A 19,470-nucleotide genomic window follows, 5' to 3' on the forward strand; every position below is an offset into this window, starting at 1 on the left:
GGACGGCTATACTCTCAAGAGGGGTGTGAATGTGATCCAGGAGCAACTCAAACAGCAATAGTACAACAGTCAGAAATAAAGGGAATGTCCAACAAGGTTCGATTAAAATATATATTATCTAATTAAACACACCATCTGCAAAATAACTTAATAGAAAAACATTACACAAAACCCACCCCTGAGGAAAGAACACTCAATACTCAAAGATAGAAAGATGCAACCTTGTGGGTAATAGATCAGGGGTGAAAGGGAAGTAATAACTGCAATGTTCTTTAAAGGATATGCTCTTGAGTGCAAAAAGGGATTTAAGTGACCTAACCAGTATCTAGGGCCCAAGATAGACCAAGGGGGCAGTTAGCAGTCAATATTACCTTTCTGTAGTTCATGATGGTTGAACAATATTGCACCAGGCTTCTCAGTACTGTTGGGGTGGTTTGAATCAGGCTTAAATGCATCGAACGAGATGTTCCAGATAGTGAGGAGGTGTCGAGCCGAGGTTGAGCTGAAATTCATTGCCGTTCTAGAAGTGTGGATCTTGAGGGCCACCACGGTACTGGTGACTGGATGCACTATTCGAAATGAGCGGTCCAATGCAGTTTTGAGGGTCACGGTTCAAGGAAGCCACCAGGGTCGGTTCGACTGGCAATGGAGATCAACAGTGTTAGGCAGAATCACCTGCAGTACCCTTTGGAAACACTACAGGCAATTAGGACTACAAGTGTAAGCACAATTTTACCTTTGGTACAAGCCTGTACAACACAGTAAAGTAGTAGCGATGGCTGAGCAGCCAGATTTCTCTCAAGAGTTTAAGTGAGAAGTAGAACTAGTTACACAAAGTACCAACCAATACAGTGATTCAAGTAAACACTTACTCAAGGTTTCTTGGTAAAAGAATATACATTTATTTACTCAATCATTTATAAAACCTTACACTAGCATAAGCGGCATCACACAAAGATACACCTCAAAAATCCAACCAGTAAGTAACTAAACAAGTTTAGCTCAAAAATGAAGTGTGAGCAAAATGGCACTTTAGATACTTAGAAAAGGAGGCAAACGACAAGGCTCTATGAATAGACAGCCCAAATGCAATCATAGGCAGGGCAAAGGGTTCAAGTTAAATACAATCAGCAATTCTTCCCAACAGGCCTGGGCCAAAAGACAATGGCCCTCATTACGAGTTTGGCGGTAACCATGCCGCTATTGGTGGCATGGCTGCCGCTGAAATCGCGTCGGGGTCCGGGTCCTCGGAATGAGGATTTACCGGGCCATTCCGAGTTCGGAAGGCCCGGTAATTCCTCCCTCCAAGGACCCGGACACGGTCCTTCGCCATTCCCATTTCAGCCCCTATAGGGCTGAATGGGAATGGGAGAGAGAGCAAACAACGGGCCATTACGAGATGGCCCATTGTTTGCTCCCTCTTCCCCTGGCGGGACCCAGTAAGCATGCCTGGTTTTCCCAGATGTGCTTACCGTGTCCCGTGAGGAGAACTTGTAATGCGGCGGTACGGAGTGAACGGCGCCGCACCTTTTACGGCACCGTTCACTCCGTACCGCCAGGGTCGTAATGAGGCCCAATGGCTCAGAGTCTTTTGTATAGGGTAGCACAGTTCTGGTAAGTAACGGTTAAGTCTTTGCCACAGATTTTGAAAGGATTAAGCTAGGCAAAAAGTTTGATGAATATTTAGGGAAGGACAAGCCTTTGTGGTTGAGGAAAGTTTCACGCACTTTCTCGATGGCCGAAAAGATTTCCGGACTGCGTTTGCACAGTACCTTTTAAAAGAAGAAAGCTGTAGCTGAGACAGTTGTTCCTGGCAAATCGAGCAGATCTCGCTGTTCCTGTGCTTCAGTCGTGGGGACAAAAAGGAGGACGTCGGGAGGTTCCTGCATTGCCCAGGGAAGAGGCCAAAAGCTGTAGCAAGACGTTGGTTTAAGGTTTGAGTGCCTTAAAGTCCCCCGGTTTCCTTCCCTCTGGCTATCGGGTTTTCAGCAGCACTCTACTCGACCAGAATAGGACGGTGTCCAGGTGGTTTACGAGTTGGTTGTTGCCACCAAACTCAAGGGAAGAAGTTAACCTTGAAGGGCTTCTCTGTCGATTGGACTTTCAGGCAATTCGGACCTGCAGCAGGGCTTCACCGGTCGTCCAGGAGTTGCAGATGTCCTCTCCCTTCAGCTCGTCTTCAGTTCTTTCCTTCCAGTGCTCGACTCTGCTTTCCAAGTCCCAGAGACCCGCTTTTAAACAGTTTTTCTCCATTCATTCAGCCTGGCTGTCAATCAACCAGCAGGGTGGCTGTCCTTGTCGGACAGTCAGCCAGCCAATCATACTAGAGTGCATTCAGGTCTCCTAGGAGACTAAGCACAGGGGAGTTTCAGGCACCTCCCTCACATCCTGTACACCCAAGACACTCTGGCACCAGAGGAGGGCTTCAGCACAGAAGCCCGCCAAAGGGCATGAACAAAGGGACCAAACCTGGTTTGGCCGCAGAGTTACACACAAGAAGGACTTTTCCTAAAAGAGATGGCAAAAAAAGATGACCGGAGTCTGTTTTTACAGATAGGTCTGGGGCGCCATATTGAAAAACATGGCTACCCCTGATTTTGAGCTACCGTTGTTAGCGGTTGTGAAAAATCATGGTAGTTGATCTAAACCACTGCCACCATTCATTTAAAATAGGAAAAGGTAATATTTTACTGTTACATGAGTGTTTAGACTCAGGGGAAGCTAAGCAACCCCTCCAGCACTCTATAGTAAGATAGGGTGTGCTGGGTCAGTAAATTTAAAGAGACTAGTAAAGTCAATTTAACGTTATATGTCCTGAGAGACAGTAGTCATTCTCAGGGAAGGTATTTAAACCTTTGGGGAGTCTGAAAGCACCCCTGTGCCACTGCACTGAAGGTGCTGTGTGACACACAGAAAAAGATGATGCCATTGTAGTTGTTTTAAAACTCCATAACCAAAGAACACAAAAGTAAAACACACAACAAATACATGAAAGAGTGGGGAAAAAAAGCTCACACTCTTCCTAGGTAAAAAATGAAATCCTAGAAATCCAGCAAAGGTGCTGGGGGTCTCAAAAGGTAAGGGAAATCAGCACATTTGGAGAATTCTCCTAACACTCGTCCCACCCAGACTAAGGGACAGGAGGATTTCATCCACTCCTGGATGAATCTCCTTATTCCAGTCAGTCAAACATCCTGGAGAGACCATGCATTTTGGTGGTGACACCCTGACCTGTGTTTAATAGTAAAATCAAACCCTTGCAGGCTGATTGACCATCTCAGTAGTTTTGGGTTTTCCCCTTTCATTTGCATCAACCATCTCAAGGGTTGGTGGCCAGTTTGAATCACAAAAGTAGATCCATACAAGAATGGTCTAAACTTCTTCAATGACCACACAATAGCAAAGCATTCACGCTCAATGGTTGCCCACCTCGTTTCTGGTTCCTTCAACTTCCTGCTGATGAAGCAAACAGTGTGCTCCCTACCTTTCTTATCAAGTTGACTAAGGACTGCTCCTATACCTGTATTTGAAGCATCTGTCTGCACAATGAAGGTTTGGTTATAGTCAGGAGCTCTTAGGACTGGAGTTTGACAAAGAGCTTTCTTTAGACCTTCAAAGGCTTGAGTGCACTCCTCATTCCATCAGACTGTTACGCTCACTTGGTATCCACGGGGACACCATCCAGCCCTGGTTGGATGATTTGCACTCTCGAACCCTCTCCCGGTCCCTTGGTAAAGCCTCTGGTTAAAGATAGGTCTCAATATTGTAAAAGGTGGATTCTCCGTCCTGCTCCTCGTGGCAGGGGCGCGTAGATGTGGGGGGCGAGCAGCGACTAATTACTTCACTGGTGCAAGCCCCCTGTGGGAATCCAGGCCTGCTGTGACTCTGTAGGTTTGCTGCTTTACAGTCTTTATATGCAGTTCTTATCTTCCTCTTAGTTCGAATAATAATGTCTTGCTTCTTTCCTTTTAGGTATGGAAAGGTATTTTGGTGTTGTCATGCAGTTTGAAGATGAGCATGGGCCGGTAGGCGAAAGCGCGGTGTGCGCGATGCTGTCCGGTGAGTAATGCGCGATGCACAGCGCTGTTTCGCCTTTTATATTGCTAACCTGTGTATTTTCTCTCCTTGCAGGTCGCGATGTTCCTCGCTGAGCGCTGTGATGTTCCAGCGATGATACTGACCGGGAGATGACTACCCAGGTAAGAATTGTGTGGCTTTCTTCGTTCGGGAGGAAACGTGAGTAAACGCTTACTAATGCTTTCTTTCTTTCTCCTCTTTCCAGGTTATGGTATTCCAGGATGCATGCGGTGCCGGATGATGGTGTTCGTACCTTCAGGTGAGTGTAACTGAAGTCGGCGATGGATTGAAGACAGGATACTACTCCAGGTAAGTTTTGTAGTGTTCATTCTCTCTCTGCGTGTCCTTGGTTTCAGGTAAGCTGGCATCAAAGAACTGGACACAGTGAGCGTTACGCTGCCCACAGCAGAATAACGCGAAGCATGTTCTGCTGTTTGAGTGCGGTTTAAATAGTCTCAGGTAAAGTAGTCAAGGTAAAATAGTCCCAGGCCTGCCACACCCAAAAGACTAGATCGCATAGCTCAGTTCCTTGTAACTGAGCTATGTGTGTGCCTCCATGTTGGCTGAACCCCCCAAGTTAAATAGTCCAAAGTAAATAGTCCCATTCTAATGTTGGTCTTCATGAGGGCTATGAGCCTGGTCCCAAAGGTGCCAGGACTGACTCCAAGAGAGTCTTGGATGAGGTTTTAAGGCATTTGACCTGGCCCTAACTGGAAGGCTGACTTGCCATTGAGGGCTAGGGGTAAGGGTCATGACATTGACCTTTTTAGGGAATTTGGGAGAGGAGATCAAGGGAGAAGCTTTGGACCCACAGTTCTCAATGAAGTTCCTATAGTACCCAGTGTGGCCCAGTTTTGTACACCTTGCACTTTGCTAGGCAATGGCCTTATTTCACCTCCTCCTACCTCATGTCCAAGGTAGACCACTTTACTCTGACCAATATGATATTTACTAGCCTTTATGGTCAGATGGGCCTGCTCAAGAGCCTGCAAAACATATCCTAAGTGGTCAACATGTTCTTTCCAAGTAGGGCTGAACACTGCAATGCAGAAGTCCTCCATCCCATTCAGAACCTGATGAACCATCCTTTGGAATGTACCAGGTGTATTCTTTCATCCAAAAGGCATTACCTTAAACTGGTAGAGGCCAGCTGGGGTTGAGAATGCAGTTTTGTCCTTGGCATGGTCTGTCAGTGCTATTTGCCAATAGCCTGAAGTTAGATAAACTGTACTGAGGTACCTGGCTGAATCAAGTTTATCCACCAGTTCATCTGCCCTTGGTAAAGAGTGGGCATCAGTCTTTGTGACTGCATTAAGAGCTCTATAGTCCACACAGAATCTCAACTCCTTGGATCCTGCCATTGGTACTAGAACAACTGGACTCGATCATGGACTGGTAGAGGGCTCTATTACCCAGAGATCAAGCATCTTGTTGACCTCCTCCTTTATGTGGGAACTTACATGATCTGAGATCCTGTAACCTCTGTTTTTGACAGGTAAACGGTCACCAGTTTGAATATCATGCTGGCCCCGAGGGGTCAAGCCTGGTGATAGTGAAAACAGGGAGGCAAACTGATTTAACAGAAACTTGCACTTCTCCTATTGTTCAGGTGTCAAGTTAGAAGAGAGATTAACTCCTTCTACTTTCTCATCTACAGGCTGGCATCTGAGTAGGTCAGGTAGAGGTTCACTCTCCTTCTCCTCTTGAGCTGAAGCTAGAAGCAAAGCTCCCACTTCTGGTCTTGAGACATAAGCCTTCAAAAGGTTGGTGTGAAAGACTCTGGGAGCCTCCTTAGGATTGCCCTAATCCACCAGATAGTTGACCTCTCCAAGTTTACTCACAACCTTGAAGGGTCCTAGCCACTTGTCCTGTAAGGCCCTCTGCCCTGTAGGTACCATAACCAAAACTTGCTGGTCTTGAGTAAACTCAACCATGTTGGCCTTCTGGTCATGCCAATGTTTGACCAGAGCCTGACCTGATTTTAGGTTATCTGATGCTTCTGCCATCATGTGTGACATTCTCCTCCGGAGACCTATCACATAGTCAGTGACTCTCTGTTAGGGAGAATTCTCTGTTTAGGCTGAATTTCCCTACCTAGTGAGTCCCCCAGCAGCTTTGCTGGATTTCTGGGGTTCCTTTTTTTTCTCCTGCCAAGAGTGAGACTCTTTTACCCTCACTCTTGGGCATGTTTGAAGTGTGTTTTCTTGGTTAAACCTTGTGTTGAATGGGCTATGGGGTCTTTTACTCCATAGGGCCTCATGTATTTTTGTGATGTGGGTTACACAGCACCCTCTGTGCAGTAACCCAGGGGTGTCCTAGGGACTCCCCAACATAGACTCCATACCCTGGGACTGACTACTGTCTCCCAGGGCATGTAAAGTCACCAAAGACTTTACTAGTCTTAAATCCTGAACAGAACCAGTACAAACCATCATATTGTGGACGTACTGGCTGGGGCAATTCGATTGCCCCAGGGTCTGTTAGTCGAAGGGGCACGTCTCCGTCCCCCCTGATCGAGTTTTGGCTGGTGGCAGTGGAAACTACGTTTTATATTGAACCGCGAATATTTTCCTATGGGATTTCCCATTGTTTTAGGCTAACACATTTAATTATTTATTTACGGTAGCCTCAAACATACCGCCGGTTTATATATTTATTATTATAACTCCGGTTGGGATTTTTTGCCAAAGCTTGATTCAAAAATGGCGTTGGCGTTCGCCTCTGTAACTCTGACCCAAAGTGGAGCCTTTGTTCCACTTTTGGCGGGCTTCTCCACAGAAGCCCTCCAAAGTGGTGCCACTCTGTCTGGGGTACTTAGGAGGGGTGGAGGGGGATTTAGGCACCCTGGACTGAGTTACCTTGGTAACTCAAGTCACACTCCGTCCTGATTGGCCGAAGTGGTGAGCCGGCCGGCTCACCACTTAGCATGTTTGAGTGACAGCTAGGCTGGGTGAATGGGGGTTTGCTGCATAAAAACAGGGCTTTGAGGACTGGAACTTCAGAAGTCGCCACAGGACCAAGAATCCGACGAGGGAAGAGCTGAGCCGACCTGCTACGACGACACCACCCGGTGGAGCCCTGCTGAACCGTCTCACCACTCTTCCCAACGACCGAGGAGAACTCTTAACGGAGTGGCTCCTTCCCTTGACTGGTGGGGACAACCAGTTTTCACCTTCTTTCCGCTTCTTCGAGGTATCTCGTGGCCGCCTTGCCCGTGCCAAGCACCCCGGCAACCGGAATACCACACTTTTACCACAACCGCGAAAGTCGGTACAACCCTTTAACCGGAGGACTCCGCGGCTGGTTTCTTCCCGGGCAGTGCAACGACCTTCTTCTTCTGCTCTTCAGCGAGAACTTCTTCTTCCCTGACCGACGTCGAGCCTTGCTGCCATTGCCTGGAACAACTGCCACCGCTGGAGGATCCTCCCCGTTTAAGGTACCGTGTTCCGCCTGGCTTCCCTTGCCACCGACTGTACGGGGTAGTTTTAGCCCCCGGCTTTCGAACCTGGGAGTGCCTGGGACACCCTGGCTAAACTTTCTAAGCCTCTCTAAACTCTTTCTGAACTCTTTTGCAAGACTCTGAATCCCTAATAACTGTGTGATCTTGGGCACATTTTCGCTCTGTCTGCTCTAAGAGTGGGCCCTGCCTAATGACTTTTGCTCACCTGTGACTTTGTGCTTCTTTGAGCCTACTGAAAGTGTTCTTGACCTTAGAGTGGTGTGTTTATCCTAATTCTGCTCTTTTTCCCTCCCTTCTTTGAACCACTAGAGTGTCATCTAACGTTAAGCACTCACCTCTGTTTGAATTATGTGGTGTTAACCAAGAGTTGTCTAGTTAGGAATAAGGGTTGGGGCTGCTTTCCATATAACTGTGTTTGAAGTGTTTTACTATATATTGCTAGAGTATTTTCAACTTATGTGTTCTTAAAATAAATAACTATATACTTTTGAAACCAAGCTCTGGTCAGTGTTTGCTTGTACTATTGTGTTTGAGTACCTATTGTGTATACTTTGCATACTGCCTAACTCTTCTTGAGGGAAGTCTGACTGCTCAGCCACAGCTACCAGGTAAATCTGGGTGGTGCAGACTGCTACCAAGTGGGTTTACTGCTATACCTGTAGTCTTAAATCTTTTGCAGTGTTCCCTAAGGGAACTGCACAGGTTTCTGCCTAACACTGGTGTACAGCGGTGGGATTTGTATTGAGTATACATTTTGGTGTGCTTTAGATACCTTAGTGCAACTAACCACAAAGCTTAGCACTGTAAAAGTAATCCTCTAACATGTCAGTTATAGAAAGCTATAGTCAAGAGTCCCTTGCAGCCAAAACTGCTGATTGTTTAAGAGTGCTCTGTAAACATAAGGATCTCATGACTAAGGGCAAGAAAATGGAGCTGATTGAAAGATTGTTAGCTAACCAAAGTCTGGGTGATGGTTCAGAGGAACCTACCACCCCAGCAAATGTAGATGACAGTATTGAAATTGACATAGAACAAAATGTTGATGATTTTGAGGAAGAGTCAGAAGAGGAGGGTGAGGCTGTTGTGACTGTCCCCCCTAGGCCTCTGCCTGCTCTACCTGCTGTGCCTACTGGGCCTTTACCAGGTCCCACATTTAGTCCTCAGTACTATGAACTAGAGAAAATGAAACTAGAATTGGAGTATAAAAAACTTAATGCTCAAACTGAAAAGGAACTAAGGCTAAGGGAAATGGAGCTCAAGCATGAGCTAGAAATGAAGAAATTGTCTGTTGAGAATGCTTCTCTCTCTGGCTCCTCTAGAAGTTCCAGTCCTAAAAGACCCCGGATGCCTAAAGAATTGGTTGGTATGTATGAGCCTAAGTTGGATGTGTTGGATTGGTTGTCTCTGTTTGAATATAATCATGGGCTCCAGAAAATCACAGGAAATGACTTACTCACCTGGTTGTTCTCTAGGCTTCCCCCTGTTGCAACTGATGTGGTAATGGAGATGGGGGAGGAGGATAAGAAGGACTATGAATGTGTGAAACTAGCTTTGATAGCTAGGTTTGGGAAGACCCCTTCCCAGTATCTTAAGAGGTTTAGGAGTCTCAAAAAGCATGATGGTACCCCTTGGGCTACCTGGGTGAGTGAAGGGTTGAAAAACTTAGAGGGATGGATTAAGGGTTACAAGGTGAACACTTATGAAGGTATGAAGAATTTGTTTATGTTGGAGACTATTTATGATGCCTGCTCTCCTGAGCTCAGACAACACTTGGCTGATTCCAAGGAATTAGATTCCCGGAAACTAGCTAGGGCTGCTGACTTGTGGGTTGCCAACCGGGCCACTCACAAGGACTCTGGGGTAACTCAGAGAAAGGATGCGGAGAAACAGCCTAAAAAGGACTCCAAAGAGAATTGTAATACTACAAATTCCAAAGAGGGCCCCAAACAAAACTATAAGGGTAAGCCACAAGGGAAACCAAATCAGGCTAGTGTACCTTCTGGTCCCAGACCAGAAGGAGGTCAGAACAAGCCTCCATTCCAGCGAGCCTTTGGCTCATGCTTTGTTTGTAAGGCTACTGACCATGTGAAAGGAGATCCCAGATGTAAGGGTAAACCTTCAGGGGTCCAGCTTGCCTCCTTAGCCTTCGCTCCAGAAGAGGAAGTACATATGGCAAGTGGAAACTTTCTATTACTGGCTGATGAACCCACTGGAGTCTCAGCTAGTGTTTCTTTAGTCTCCCTGGGGTTGTGGGAACAACAGAACTTAGATGTCTATAACTCTATCCCAGATAATACTAAAGAGTATTATAAGGACAGTGTCCAGGTGAATGGTCAGGAGACTCCTGCCATTAGGGACACTGTAGCCAGCATAACTGTGGTGGATGAATCATTTTTCAAGGCAGAGGATGTTGCTAAGGCACCCAAATGCCTCACCAAGTTAGCTGGTGGGCCTGTGCAGATGTGTCCCCAGTTACCAGTTATCATCCAATGTAATGATATGGCTGTGAAAATACCTGTCAGTGTACAATGTGAAGTGCCAGGTAGGGTTCTGTTGGGTAATGACCTCAAAGCTCTTGGAGTTGTGTCCCATACCCCCAGACCACCTAGCAAAAGGTTACAGGAGCTCACAAAACCTGCAAGAGAGAAAACCCTGAGAGGGTTATCTCAGGAGATGATGACAGAAATCACTCCTCTCCCACTGGAGCAACTTACTGCAGTAACAACCAGATCAGGAGCAAAGGGGCAACCCAAGACTCCTAGGAAAAAGCCAGCAGCAAGCACTCCAGTGCTTCCAACAAGGACTTCCCCTAGGTTGTCCAAAGTTACACCTGTAACTCCACCTCCAGCTGCGGCTGAGAGGGAGGTACAACCCTGTGTGGTTGAGCTAGACTCTGAGGAAGAGCTAGAAGGAGGCCCAAACCTTATTGGAGATTTGGACCCTGAGGACCATCCTGAGCTGCAGTCTTTACTGGCAGAAGGTGGACCTAGCAGGGCAGCTTTTCGTAAGGGGCAAAGAGAATGTCCAACTCTGGAAGGTCTCCGCCACCAGGCAGCTTCTCAGGCTGATGGGCAAGAGCCTGGGAAGTATAGGTTACACTGGGAAGATGGCCTCTTCTACAGTGAACCAACTGAGTCTGAACCTGGAGACTACAAGCGCCTTGTAGTCCCCCAAGAGAACAGACAACAGTTCTTACAACTAGCCCATGAGATACCTTTGGCTGGTCACTTGAGTTTCAAGAAGACCAAGGAAAGGCTCTCTCTCTACTTTTATTGGCCAAAAATGGGGGCTGAAGTAGATAGATATTGTAAGAGCTGCCATACCTGCCAGACTTCTGGTAAGGTTGGTTCCAAGAATGTGGCACCTTTAGTGCCCCTCCCAGTTGTGGGAGTCCCATTTGAGAGGGTAGGGATTGACATTGTTGGTCCCCTTGATCCCCCAACCTCCTCAGGCAACAGGTTTATACTTGTTGTAGTAGACCATGCTACTAGGTACCCTGAGGCAATTCCTATGAGGACTGTTACGGCCCCGGCTGTGGCTAAGGCCCTCCTTGGTATTTTTACCAGGGTTGGGTTTCCTAAGGAAGTAATCTCTGACAGGGGGTCAAACTTTATGTCCCACTAAATGAAAGCCATGTGGAAAACCTGTGGAGTTACTTACAAGTTCTCAACAGCATACCACCCACAAACAAACGGGTTGGTTGAAAGGTTTAACAGAACCATGAAGAGCATGATAGGTGCTTTAGAGGAACCCCTTAAAAAGAAGTGGGACCTTCTACTGCCATGCCTTCTCTTTGCTTATAGAGAAGTCCCTCAGGAGGGAGTAGGTTATTCTCCCTTTGAGCTTCTCTATGGCCATCCAGTCAGAGGTCCATTGGCCCTGATTAAGGAGGGATTGGAAGGTGCTCCTCCCCTCAAGCCAGTCAGAGTGACTGACTATGTGATAGGTCTCCGGAGGAGAATGTCACACATGATGGCAGAAGCAAGTGACAACTTGAAAGCTGGTCAAGCTCTGGTCAAACATTGGCATGACCAGAAGGCTAACATGGTTGAGTTTACTCAAGACCAGCTAGTTCTAGTTATGCTCCCAACAAGGCAGAGGGCCTTGCAAGACAAATGGATGGGACCCTTCAAGATTGTGGGAAAACTTGGAGAGGTCAACTATCTGGTGGATCTGGGCAGACCCAGGGAAGCTCCTAGAGTCTTCCACACCAACAGACTAAAAGCATACATCTCCAGACCTGACGTAGGAGCCTTGCTTCTAGCTTCAGCTGCAGAGGAAGAAGAGAGTGAATCTCTCCCTGATCTCCTCAGAGGTGTGCCTTTAGATGAAAAAGTTGAAGGAGTCAATCTCTCTTCAGACCTGACCCCTGAGCAACAGGAGGAGTGCAAATCTATATTAAATCAGTTTGCCTCCCTGTTCTCACTGTCACCAGGCTTGACCCCTTGGGGCCAGCATGATATACTCACTGGTGACTGTCTGCCAGTCAAAAGCAGAGGGTACAGAATGTCAGAACACATCAGAACCCACATCAAAGGAGAGGTCAAGGAGATGCTTGATCTCGGGGTAATAGAGCCCTCTACTAGTCCATGGTCTAGCCCAGTTGTGTTAGTACCAAAGGCAGGATCCAAAGACTTGAGATTCTGTGTGGACTATAGAGCTCTAAATGCAGTCACCAAGACTGATGCCCACCCTTTGCCCAGGACAGATGAGTTGGTGGATAAACTTGGTGCAGCCAAGTACCTCAGTACATTTGACCTTACGTCAGGCTATTGGCAAATAGCCCTGACAGACCATGCCAAGGAGAAAACTGCATTTTCAACCCCAGTTGGCTTGTACCAGTTTAAGGTCATGCCTTTTGGATTAAAAAATGCACCTGCCATATTCCAAAGGATGGTGAACCAGGTTCTGGCTGGGATGGAAGATTTCTGCATGGCATACTTGGATGACATTGCAGTTTTCAGCCACTCCTGGGAGGAACATTGTAAAGACTGGTAGGGGGGTCTGTACTTCCGCTCTCTATATGGTAGAGGGGAGGCACAGAGGACCCCAGCCAAGATTCTCTAATATGGTAACGATGGACGAGCAATCAAGGCTTAGCTTCTCAGGAGGTGATGCAGGCTGGTTCTTAAGTACAGTGTATCCCCAAGCCCCCACAAAGGAATGTCCACACACTGTATTACTGAAAACACGGTCTTTATATAATTAATATTCAAGGGTTATGTACACTTATCACAATAACGCACTTTGTGCTCAGGAAAATCAGCAATGGTAAATATCTACAATTCTAAAGTGGTACCACTAATATTAGACCTCATTAAAGTGCATTCACAATACTGTTAAAATGGCACACAGATCAATAAGAAGGAAACCAGCAATAGAGAGAGGAGAGATAACAGAGGGTTGAAACAATAGGCAGAATACTGGCCCCTACCACTGGACACAGTTCTGTGTGGAGATCCCCCCACCTGGGCAACCTGTAAAATAAAGAGATATAACACCAGCCCAGTCCATATATTGTTCAATAGTCTATTTCTCTCCTATAATGTTTTTACCCCCCCAATGTACCTGGTGGAGTCGAGTTCTTCGAAGAGGCGTCGACAGATCCTTCTTGAATGACCCCCTTTAAAGCAGGAGTCCCGGATCGTCGAGAGGCGTCGAGAAGCGTCGAGGAACTCGGTGTTCGGTGTCGGGGAATCGACGGCCCTTCTTGAATGCCTTCCCTTTCAAGCGGGAGACACGGGGCGTCGAACGTCCGACAACAAACAAGGTAGAACGGCGTCGATGAGGCGGCAGGCTTCGATCCGAGCGGTGCTCGTCGGCGTCGAGATGTCGGCGTCCTGCGAGGAAGAGGCGTGCGGGGCACCTCGGCGACACTAGTTCTGGACCGCAAAGATTGTGGGTGACGGTGGCCCAGCAAGGGCGTCGAGTCGCTCGAGTCTTTGGGGTCGTGAGGTGGCGGGAAACCCACCGGCGGATTCTCCTCGGCGCGTTGGTCGTCCTCGACTTTCTCCGGCGGGACAAAGCGGCCGACGATGCGGACGAGGGAGTCCTTCAAGGCAAATGTTCTTAGGCAAGGAGCGGACGGCTCCGGTCGTCGGCGGCACGGCGTCAAGTGGTTCCCACGGCGGGGCAACACAACTTCGACGGGCCTCCAGCGGTTACACAGACCTGCGAACCCTGGTCGACGGCAATGGACTTCGACAGCGTCGATGTCCGGGTGCTTCACTTCGATCTCCTCGGCGGTCCCGTCTCGGGTCGGCAGCCTTTCGAGGGTCTGACTTCCAGGGCGCTTCGGCGAAGATTCAGCGGTGCTCGATGGTCCCTCGGAGCACGGGAAGAGGGCGCCTAGCCAGGTCCTCTCTCGGGTCAGTCCTCGACGATTTCGACAACCTTCAGTTCCGTCGAAGCAAATGCCACAGCAAGTCTTCTTCTTCCAGCTGGACGTCGAGGATCAGCAAATCCAGTTACTCTTGAGTGGAGACTCAGCTTCTGAATGCTTCTGAACAATTTCCAGTGGTGAGAGGTCCCCAGATATACTATCCTGTCTCTCATCCACACTGCTGGCACACACACAGCAGCCAATCACACAGAAGGGCATTCATGCAGTCAGTCAGCCAATCAGGCACACAGTGCATTCAGGCCACACTCCTCCCTTTCAGACACTCACAACAAGGAATGTGGATTGGGACAAGTACCCAGCCATTCAACACTACACACTGCATTCAGGCCAGTTTCGGGCAGGGCTGTCTCAGTCTTTGTCTCACATGCCAGAAACCAGACAACCACAACAAGAAGTGTATATTGGTCACACACTCCATTCACCCAGGTCCCACCCACAGGAGGTACCCACAACATACAGTCAAAGGGAAGGCTCCAGTCAGTCTAGCTGGGCCTTCACAACAACACCATATATGGAACTTCCACCCAACAGCCAGTCAGGGGGAAGGGACAGAGTCAGGGCTTCCCAGGACTTTGGGAAAAACAAGACAACAGGCAATAGAAAGCAAGAGGCCACAGGGGCCATCTTGTTTTCTATCAGGAATCAACTGATCCCAATGGCAGGGCCTGGGTATCCCAAAATGGAGGACGCCCACAGCACCTGTCTAATTCAGCATGGAGCTGCCACCAGCCCATACCCTGCTCTGTGGGCCACCCACAGGTGCCAAAAAACATACACTAGGGGCACAGGGTTGTACCCCTACCCATGGGTGCCATAAGGGTATCCCATGGGTCTGTTCACCAAACCAAAAGAGAGAGCTGCACTGCCAGGAGTCCCAAATGGACTCCTGGGCAGAAAACATAACAGAACACACGATAAAAGGCAGAAAAGGACAAGGATTCAGAGGCCCTGTCCCTCTGATGCATTTCCAGCATCACAGTCGCCCCCCCCAGACTGAGGTGGAGGGTGCCTAATCTCCCACGGGATAGACACCCTCATCCAGACGGTCAACATACCTTCTGGAAAGGCCATCTGCATTATCGTGACTCTTCCCTGGTCTGTGCTCTATGGTGAAGTCTAGCCCTTGTAGGCTAATCGACCACCTGAGCAATTTCGGATTCTCACCCTTCATCTGCATAAGCCACTTCAGGGGCTTATGATCTGTTTGGACCTTGAAGGTAGACCCCGTAAGGTAGGGCCTAAAACGCCTAAGGCTCCAAACTATGCTAAAACACTCCTTTTCAACAGTAGCCCACCTAAGTTCTCTACCCTTGAGTTGTCTACTGATGAATATGATAGGGTGTTCTCTCCCTTTGTCATCTAACTGGGACAAGACAGCTCCAATTCCGGTGTCGCAGGCATCCGTCTGGACGATAAAGGGTCGGCTGTAGTCAGGCGCACACAACACAGGTGCCCTACACAGACTTTCTTTCAAGCCATCAAAGGCCCTCTGACAGTCTTCAGTCCAATTAACCTTCCTAGGTTGTTTGGGCGAAGTTAGAGCTGTCAGGGGTGCAGCTATGGTTCCATAGTCTGCCATGAAATTGCGATAGTACCCAGTGAGGCCCAAAAAGGCTCTCACCTGGGTTTGAGTAGTGGGAGTCTCCCAGTTCTGTACGTCCTGTACTTTACTGGAGAGAGGTTGGATTTGACCCCCTCCTACCTCATGACCAAGATAGGTAACTTTCCCCTGAGCTATCTGGCACTTGGTGGCCTTGATAGTGAGGTTAGCCCTTTTCAAGGCCTGCAACACCCTATCCAGATGTGTCAAATGCTCTTCCCAGGTGGAACTGTAGACGGCAATGTCGTCTAAGTAAGCCACACAAAAGGCTTCCAGCCCACTGAGCGCATGGTTGACCAATCTCTGGAAGGTGGCAGGGGCATTCTTCAACCCAAAGGGCATGACCCTAAACTGGTAGAGTCCCTCAGGTGTTGAGAAGGCCGTCTTTTCCTTGGCATGGTCCGTCAGAGCTATTTGCCAATAGCCTGAGGTAAGGTCAAAGGTGCTCACAAATTTGGCAGCACCTATGGTGTCCACGAGCTCATCAGCCCTGGGCAATGGGTGCGCGTCAGTTTTGGTGACGGCATTGACTCCTCGGTAGTCCACACAGAACCTCCAATCCTTGGTACCCGCCTGGGAACTTGCCTTGGGGACAAGGACCACTGGACTGGACCAGGGACTGGTTGAGGGTTCAATAACACCCAGATCCAACATCTTGGCGACCTCAGCCTGGATGTGGTTTTTGACGGTATCTGACATACGATAGCTCCTGCTCTTGACAGGCACGCTGTCACCAGTGTCAATTTCGTGCTTACACCACGGTGTAAGGCCCGGTGTCAGGGAAAACAGAGAGGCATACTGCTGGAGCAAAGCCCTGCAGGCCCTCTGCTGCTCCGTGGTCAAATCGGGAGAGAGTTGTACTCCCTCCACTGAGCCATCCTGAGGGTTGCTATGCAGCAAATCAGGAAGGGGCTCACTCTCATCCTCTTCTTGCCCTGAAGCTAGCAAGAGACATGAGACCTCCGCTCGTCTGTGGAAAGGCTTGAGCCTGTTGACATGGAATACCTGGGGGGCTACCCCAGAGGCTCCCATGTCAACCAGATAATTGACTTCGCCCATCTTGGAGATGATCCTGAAGGGTCCAGTCCACTTGTCTGCCAAAGCTCTAGGCTTGGTAGGCTCCATCACAAGGATTTCCTGTCCCGGAGTCCAATCCACTTGCGAAGCTTTAAGGTCATGCCAGTACTTGTTCAATTCCTGGCTGGCCTTGAGATTTGCTGTTGCCTGACCCATCATTTGTGTCATCCTCCGCCTGAGGCCTAACACATAGTCCCCCACTTGCTTGGCGGGACCTGGAGGGGTGGCTTCCAAGCCTTCTCGGATCAAGGCGAGGGGCCCCCTCACGGGATGTCCAAAGAGTAACTCAAAGGGGCTGAAACCAACACCCTCTTGAGGTACCTCCCTGTAAGCAAACAGCAGGCATGGCAGGAGGAGATCCCATTTCCTCCTTAGGGGCTCTTCCAAAGCACCTAGCATGCCCTTGAGAGTTTTGTTAAATCTCTCAACCAGACCATTGGTCTGGGGGTGGTAAGAGGTGGAGAACTTGTAGGTTACCCCGCACTCTTTCCACATGGTTTTCATGTAACTAGACATGAAGTTGGATCCTCTGTCAGAGACAACCTCCTTGGGGAATCCAACACGGGTGAAAATGCCCAGGAGAGCCCTGGCAACCACCTTGGCAGTAACAGTCCGAAGGGGTATTGCCTCAGGGTACCTGGTGGCATGATCTACCAAGACCAGGATGAACCGATGTCCACCTGAAGTGGGAGGGTCAAGGGGACCGACGATGTCGATGCCCACCCTCTCAAATGGTGTGCCAACCACTGGTAATGGCTGCAGTGGGGCAATGATCCTGCCTCCAGTCTTGCCAGACAACTGACAAGTGGGGCAGGTCCTGCAGTGGGACTCCACTTCTACCCCCATCCTTGGCCAGTAGAAATGGGCAGAGAGCCTCTGCTTAGTCTTCTTAGTCCCAAGATGACCAGCCAAGGGCACCTCATGCGCCAACTGCAGTAGGAAGGGCCTGTAAACCTGGGGTACCACCAACCTCTTGCGGGCACCAGGTTCAGGCTTAGTGGGCTCACTAACAAGGAGCTCACCCTCCCAATAAACCTTGAATGTCCTAGGCACTTCACCTTGTGCCTGGGACAGGGCCTGTTTCCTCAGACCCTCGAGAGAGTGGCACTCTCTCTGTCCTTTACAGAAGTCTGCCCGGGAGGGTCCCCCTTCAGCTAACAAGCATTGAAGGTCGGGGTGCTCCTCTGGGTTGAGAACCTCTCCCACAGGAGAGTCTTCTGTCTCTTCTCCCACAGGAGTTGAGTTTGGGTTTTCCACTGGACCCAGCCCGTCCGGAGTATGGATCCCAATGGGTGCTGTCGGAACAGCAGGAAGAGAAGGTGTTCCCTCCACAGAGGTGGCCTTCTTGGTCTTCCTTCTTCTTGCCTTAGGCCTCGCCTTTGGCTCGGGTACCTGACTCACAGCCAGACCCGGTGTCACCTGTGACCTAGTGACCGCAGCAGCAGTCAGGGGAAGACCATCCGAGATCAACCCCAACTCCACTAGATCATTACCTAACAGAATGTTAGCAGGGACATTGTCCTGAACCAGGACAGGAAGCTTTGCTGTCTTGTCCCCAATCATGAGTGTGACTAAGGCTACAGGTGATAATTTGGGAGGCCCACCAGCTAATCTGGTGGTTTGCAGAGGAGCACCTTCATAGTCCTCTGGCTTGAGCAGGGTCCTGTCCACCACTGTCATGCTTGCCCCAGTGTCTCTCAAACCAGTAGAAGGCTGGCCATTCAAGAGGACACTTCTCAAAAACCTACGGGTGTTCTGTGGGATAGTCGCCAGTACTTCTGCGTACTGGTCCCAGGCCCCAAGGGACACTAAGGAAATCTCTACCGGAGCACCAAAGGTGATTCCGGTAGAGGAGGGGAGGACAGTGGCCTCCACCTCAGACACGGGGTAAGGGTAGGTCAGGCTGACAGCCTGTACTCCAAGTGCCTTACCTTTACACTTGGGGTCACCCCTTTTGTGATCCAGAGCCCCACAGTCCCAACAAGTGCCAGGAGTGCGGGGTACGGTACTGGAACCACTGGGAACCTGCTTTGCAGCAGGTGGACCACTACTCTTATTCCCACCCACAGAGGACTTATCCCCACTAGATTTTTGGGTCTTAGGAGAGGAAGGTTTTGGTTTACCCGACTGTGACTGCTTTTGGGACTCCTCAGCTTTCTGAGAGGCCCCCTTTTCTTTGTCCTTGTCCTTCCCACTGGGGTCCTTAGGGGACACCCGATGGGAGACCCACTTGTCAGCCAACCTAGCCAGCTTAAAGGGGTCCAAAATGTTCTGGTCAGCCACATACTGACGCAGCTCTGGTGAACAGGCTTCAGAAAAATGCTCAAAAAACAAGAGGTGGGACAACTCAACAAAAGTTTTCACCTTGTATCCATCAATCCACCCCATCATGTTCATGTGCGCAGTACTCACCCAGTCAACCCAAGACACATTCTCTCTTTTCTTAAATTCCCTGAACCTTTTAAGGTATTGGGCAGGTGTCTTGCCAAACTTGGCAATCAAAGCAGACTTCATACACTCATACTGACCCCTTTCTTCCACACTCAGCTTCAGAATACAGTCATATCCAGTTTGAGGCACTCTGCTTAACAAACACTTAGCCCAATCTCTTTTATCTACATCATGAATTGCACAAGCCATTTCAAACGCTTCAATCCATTGGAGGATATCTGAACCCTCCACAAACACACCAACCAAATCTTTCATAAACTTGGTGGCTGGGGACCTACCACTCTCAATTGGTCTAGCTGAAGTCTCCACTCGAGCTTTCTCTAACTGGATTCTCTGACATTCAGTGTCCTTTTCTTTGAGCGCCAGATCCCTATTCTTGAGTTCCACTTGCTGTGCCAGCTC

This window comes from Ambystoma mexicanum, chromosome 2q (assembly GCF_040938575.1).
Source record: "Ambystoma mexicanum isolate Mex_15411 chromosome 2q, UKY_AmexF1_1, whole genome shotgun sequence".
NCBI classification, from domain to species: Eukaryota; Metazoa; Chordata; class Amphibia; order Caudata; family Ambystomatidae; genus Ambystoma; species Ambystoma mexicanum.